Raw genomic sequence first — 6,000 nt, forward strand, 5'->3', positions numbered from 1 at the left:
GAGACAAAGAATGCCCTGAGGTCTCCAGATGCCATGGAGCAGAGATCAGCTGTCCTGCTGGGCCCACCCAAGTTCTACCTTGAGAGTCTTCCTCCGAGTTCCAGAGGGCTTTGCTATTGAGGACTAGGTGTCTAGAAAATGTTGCAAAGACACTGTCATTTCTGCAAGTGAAGAGGTGTTCCTTGTGAAATGGGATGTGCTCAGTAAGCGTTTAACTGAAACAACCACAGGCACACAGAGTCACTCTCTAGAGACCCTTCCCTCATCATGCGCTCTGTGCTTCTGTCTTATACAGATTCTAGCTAAATTTTATTGTATGTAGGATGCCAAATATTTCTTTAGGCTATTTTTAGTATCTTAAGGAATTCATTTCCTTTAAAAAAAATGTTATTTTGTTTTGTTTGAGACAAGATCTCCTGGAGCCCAGGTTGGCTTCAAACTCTGCCCTGCAGCTGACCTGTCTGTGTCGGTCCCCTAGCTGTTGGAATTACAGGCATGTATCCCAAACTGTCCTCTCAGAAATGATAATATTCTAGAGAGACACTGGTGTCACTAAATCTGACTATCAGACTATTGATAGACTCCCCCAAAACTGAACATCCTGCCCTCTGACTACTAGACTATGAAATGATAGAAGCCACCACCCCCCACACACACCCAAACAGAACATTCTGCCTCTCTTCCCCCCACAGAATCTCATTTCAGGAGAAGGAAAGGGCTGAAGCCTGGTGTCAGACAAAGGAGGAATCTGTCTCTTAGAAAACACAGTCCTAACCACTTGTTAGACTTTCCAGGATGAGACTGGCCCCAGACCATGCTGTGTCAGCGTAGGGCAGGACCACACCTCCGTCTAGACAGCTTAGTTGAGCCCATTCCTGGCTCTGTATTTAAACTTTACCCTCACTTCATGGCCCTGCAGATGGACCGGAGGGGGGGTGGGTATCACTGGACCTCTTAGTCCTTCTTCCCAATGTGGCTACACTGAATAAATGTCCCTTTTTTGCCTTTGAGACTACTAATTTGGATGTTTAAATTGGATCCTTGAGGACGGATAGCCAAACCTGACTTCTTGGGATACAGAATGTGACCCCGATTTCAGTACCACCAACAGGCCCAACTATTTTTTTTTACATTGTGTATGTTTCAAGTCTTTAAGAAATACATAGTTAACCTTACAATGTTTCTTGGCCACATTAAAAAAAAAATCGTGTATAGTGACTGTCTCTGTTGCTGTGCTAAAACACAATGACTAAGGCAACTTTTAGAAGAAAGCATGTAATTGGGAACATGCTTATAGTTTCGGAGGGTGAGTTCATGGCCACCATGGCAGGGCACATGGCAGCATGCCGACAGGCGGACAGGCAAGCATGGCACTGGAGCAGTAGCTAAACGCCCACATCCTGATCCACTGGCAGTGGACAGAGACAGAGTGACTGAGCCCGACATAGGATTTTGAATCCTCAAAGCCTCCCCCCGCCCAGTGATACACCTACTCCAACAAGCCCATACTTCCTAATCCTTCCCAAACAGTTCTGCTAACTGGGAACCAAGCATTCAAACATATGAGCCTATAGGGGCCATTATTGTTCAGACCACCACAGTGACACCTACTAAGTAATCTGGAATATTTCTTCATTCCACAAAAGTAATGAAACTTTGTTTTTAACTAGCACATCTTGATACTATAGGTCTCCTATGCTTTATAGCTGGGGACCCCTTTTAAAAATTAAATACTAATTTTGCCAATTGAAAAATTGGCAAGTGGTCTTGTGCTTCACAAAGAATGGTGTTTTAAAAATATTTTAAATTTATTTTTGACAATTTCATACATATAGATAATGTGTCTTCATCATAAATTCTGGTCTTCAGGTCAACCTCTACTCCCCTGGTGGAGTACCTTGTAATCTTTAACCTTTTGTGGGAACACATCTTCTCTTGGCCTGATGGAATTCCCAAGACTTGGTAAGGGGTTAAGTTAGATGAAGACAAGCTTTGTCCTGGAGCAAAAAGAAGCCTTCTTACAGGATGCTAGACTGCAGTCACAGGGAATCTTTGGAGATCCCAGAGGGCAAGGCATATCAGGGTTATATGAAAGTGGCAGCAACTCAGCCATGGCCTGGTGCAACCCTGACTGGTCCCCTTGGGGCTCCTACTTGGTCCCCATAAGGCCCTTTGCTAGGAATGATGAAGGTGCTGACCCAGCAGGAAGCTGGGCGTGGTGGATCCTGAACTCAGCTCCACTTCCATCACCATCTATCTGTTTCTGGAAGCCCTTCACCTCTCAGGCAACATTAGTCCTCTTTCCCTGCCCTCTGTCTCTTCGGTCTCCTCAAACTCTTGGAGAAGCTCCACTCCCCTCCAGCTCTTCCCTTCTCCTGTCTGTCCTTGTTGAGTGCAAGGAATTTTCCACTTTGGGATCCAAAGTCAGGAAGAGTCATTTGCTGTGTTTTGCCTTATGTTCTGTCTCATTTCTCCCCTGGGACCATGAGGCCAGGAAGTGGGGCTGACAGGAAGGGAGGAAGGACAAGGGAATGGCAGTGCTGGGGAATAGGGTTGACTTCCGTCTCAAACTCATTATTCCCATGCTCTCTGAAGCACTTCTGAGTGGAGGTGCAAGGCATAGCATCTGGTGCCTTCTCACACTTGCTCGCCTGCTGGTCAGCAGTCCCTCTTCAGAGACATTCTTACCTTTCCAGTCCCAAGTGTAGGGCATCCCCATGCTAGGCCCCAGAGCTCTGGACTTAGAACTGTTTCTGACCCAAGGGACCAGGGAAGCCAGACCTCAGCCTCTGTGTTTCATTTACTCATCTCTAAAGTGGGTCCATAGTAGATTTTTCCCTTTGGGTTGTTGGAGGGATAAATAAGCTACCATGAGCAGATTACATCAAAGTGGGCCTGGAACCTAGCCAGAGATAAGAGCTGATTATGAAAGCTACCATTGCAGACAATGGAGCCTCTCTGGGGGGTTCTTAGCAGGGTAGAATTGATTAAGGTCTTGCTTTACAATTTCTCTGGTAGTGTATTGGGAAATGAATTGGAACAAGAGTCCTGGGATGGTTAATCTTCATTGTCAATGTGACTGGATCTTGAACCACTTAGAGGATACTCTTCTGGATGTGGCTTTGAGGAAGGCTCACCCTTAATACGGGTGGTTGGGGGCCCAGACTGAATAAGTGGGGGGGGGGGAGAAAACCAGATAAGCCGCATTATTCCCCTTCCTCTGCTGTCTGGTCCACCAAGATGTAAGGAGTCCTGGTCCTACACTCACACTGCTGTGAATTCTGCCATGCTATCTCCAGCAGTATGAGCTCTAACTCTCAACCATGGGGCAGAAGAAATCTTCTCTCCCGGAAGTTGTTTCTGTCAGGTATTGGTCACAGTAGTAAGAAAAGTAAGGGATATGGGTGCTAAGACTAAGCAGAGGATTGCCATGGAGTGTTACTGTACTCTTTTTAAGTGCACAAGGAACAGGGTTTCAGGCAATGGCAGCTGAGGTGAGAAGAATTGAAACACTGGGTAGATCCAGGAGGTGTCAGTGACCAGATGGCAGTGAGGGAGGCTAGGAGGAGAGAGCTGGGAACTCTGGGACCTTGTCTCAGATGTGCCAGGCTTGCATGACTTGGAACAGAAGAGCTCCTGTGGGAGTCTACTGGCTGTGTGATGCCTGGGACTTGTTGTTGTAAGTAGCTGGAAAGGGGCTGTGAACATCCAGACTAAGAGCCTCAAGAGAGGATGCAGGTGGGGACCGAGGAGTGCCACACCACAGTAACTGAAGATGGGGGGAAGTTTGAGGTCGCTGAGGGAAACGGGCGATGAGGAGAGGTGACCAAGGACTGAAGGTAGCAGAAAAAAGGATTAGATGGTGGTCTCAGAGCTTCAGAGGCAGTGGCAGAGCCCTTAGCTTGTCCCAGTAATCACGAGTGCCTGAGGCTGCTGGTGCCAGGCTGGCCCACATTTAAGGAAGCCTGAGGACAGATGCACAGATGACACTGGCAGCTTTCAGGGGTTCTGAAGAGCACAGAAGCCGGGTCACAGCTCACAGAATGGGGCTCAGTTAAGTCTCCCGGAGGCCAACAGCTGGCGCAAACAGTCACTCACGGTGAAGCCATCTGCAGCATAGGCCCCTGAACTCCGCCAAAATAAAATCTGCACTGAAGGCAGGAGGTTGTTAAATTAAGGAGGTGGCAGACACCATTTGATGACACTCCATCTCAGTGACAGCTTAGCATGCTGCCGGGGTGGAACGAGCAGGTGGCCAGAGAGAATTCAGGCCAAGGAGCTGGGTTTCTATTCCAGACTCAGCAGGACCCCAGCTCAACCTCTGCCACAATGCAAGGCATGGAAGGGACCCACTTTTTACTTCTGTCACCCCCAAGTCCCATGAAAGAGACCTGGTCAGTGTGCAGTCAGTGTTCACAGAACTGAGCTGAACAGACACTGTAAGCAAAAATAATGCTGCTTTTTTCCCCTCCTTTGGCTTCACTTGCCCAAGGCCTGCCATGGTTTTTTAAAAATCTAAGACATTTGAGTGAATATTGCCTCAGTTGTCTGAATTCTGCCCCCAGTCAGTGTCACACATTGGACTCGCTTGTACACTTCAAGAAGAATCCATTGGAGAACAAGCTCTGAAAACGCAATGATGAGAGATACTGAAGAGACTGTCAGGTGCATCTCCCTGGACTACCCCAGGGAGGGAAGGCAGGAAAAGCAAGTTGAACAAATGTTGCTGGCCTCAAACTCCAGTTTTGGGAAGAGTTACTGGCAGCAGTTCCCAGTTTCTGGAAGCATGAGCTGAGACTTTCTGGATGGGCAGGACACATCTCCATCTGCAATGCTCCCTGGTGGCTCCTTAGAACAAAGGCACACAGGCACTCTTCCTGGAACACAGTTTTGCTCTCTTACTCTATGTGCTGAGAAGACAAATCCTCTCAGTGAGGGAGTTTTGTGATACCCCAACCAGACATTTTGTAGCTCCATCATGGGGGAGACTTCGTTTTAGAAAATCTAACAGAGCATGTTGGATACTAGTAAACTGTTGAGAAATGGAGTCCATTCATTCATTCTACCATTCATTTGTTTATTCTCTAATCCCTTAAATGTTTACTGAACACCACGCGTGTTTTAAGAATCAGGAATAGAGGTGCATTAGTTTTCTGTTGCTGTGATAAAACACCACGACCAAGACAACTTATGGAAGAAGGGGCTATTTTGACCTATAGTTCTAGAGGTGTAGGAGTTCATCTTGGAAGGGAAGCATGGCTACAAATGACAGGCATGGGGGCAGGAGAAGGAAGCTGGCTCATCGTATTCTCAAATGCAAGCACAAGTCAGAGAGAACAAACCGGAAGCAAAGCTAGAAACTCTCAGAGCCTGCCCACAGAGATGGACTTCCTCTTGCAAGGCCATACCTCCCCATATCCTGTCCAGACAGTGCCCCCAACTAGGAACCAAGTGTTCAAATGCCTGCACCTATGTGGGACATTTCTTATCCAAGTACCACAGAGAATGAACAAGGAAAGGTAAGAAGGACCTTTCTTCTGAAAGTAAGAAGTGGGAAGCAGTCAGGTAAAAGGTGTGTGTGTGTGTGTGTGTGTGTGTGTGTGTGTGTGTGTGTGTGTGTGTGTGTGTATGTGTGTGTGTGTGTACATACCATCATGTGACAAACATGTATTGATAGCATGTGAGCAACATTAAAACAATATCAACAACAACAACAAAAAAATGAATACTGTTTAGTGGGGACCGAACACTATGCTAACATTCATCTTACTTTCCCAATGGCTCCATGAAGTAAAAATTATTATTATCCAACTTTACAACTAGGGAAACACCCTCAGGAGCTATGTGACTTGGCCCAGGTCACATATCACAGGCAGGGGAGCCAAGGATTTGAACTCAGTTTGAGCCAAACTCTTCACAAATGTTCCTTCTTGTTTTCTACAGAAGTAAGAGTCTCAGCAACTTGAGACATCACAGCACCAGGAATATTTATGCTGTGGA

The sequence above is a fragment of the Peromyscus leucopus genome, chromosome 5 (assembly GCF_004664715.2).
Source record: "Peromyscus leucopus breed LL Stock chromosome 5, UCI_PerLeu_2.1, whole genome shotgun sequence".
Taxonomy (NCBI): Eukaryota; Metazoa; Chordata; class Mammalia; order Rodentia; family Cricetidae; genus Peromyscus; species Peromyscus leucopus.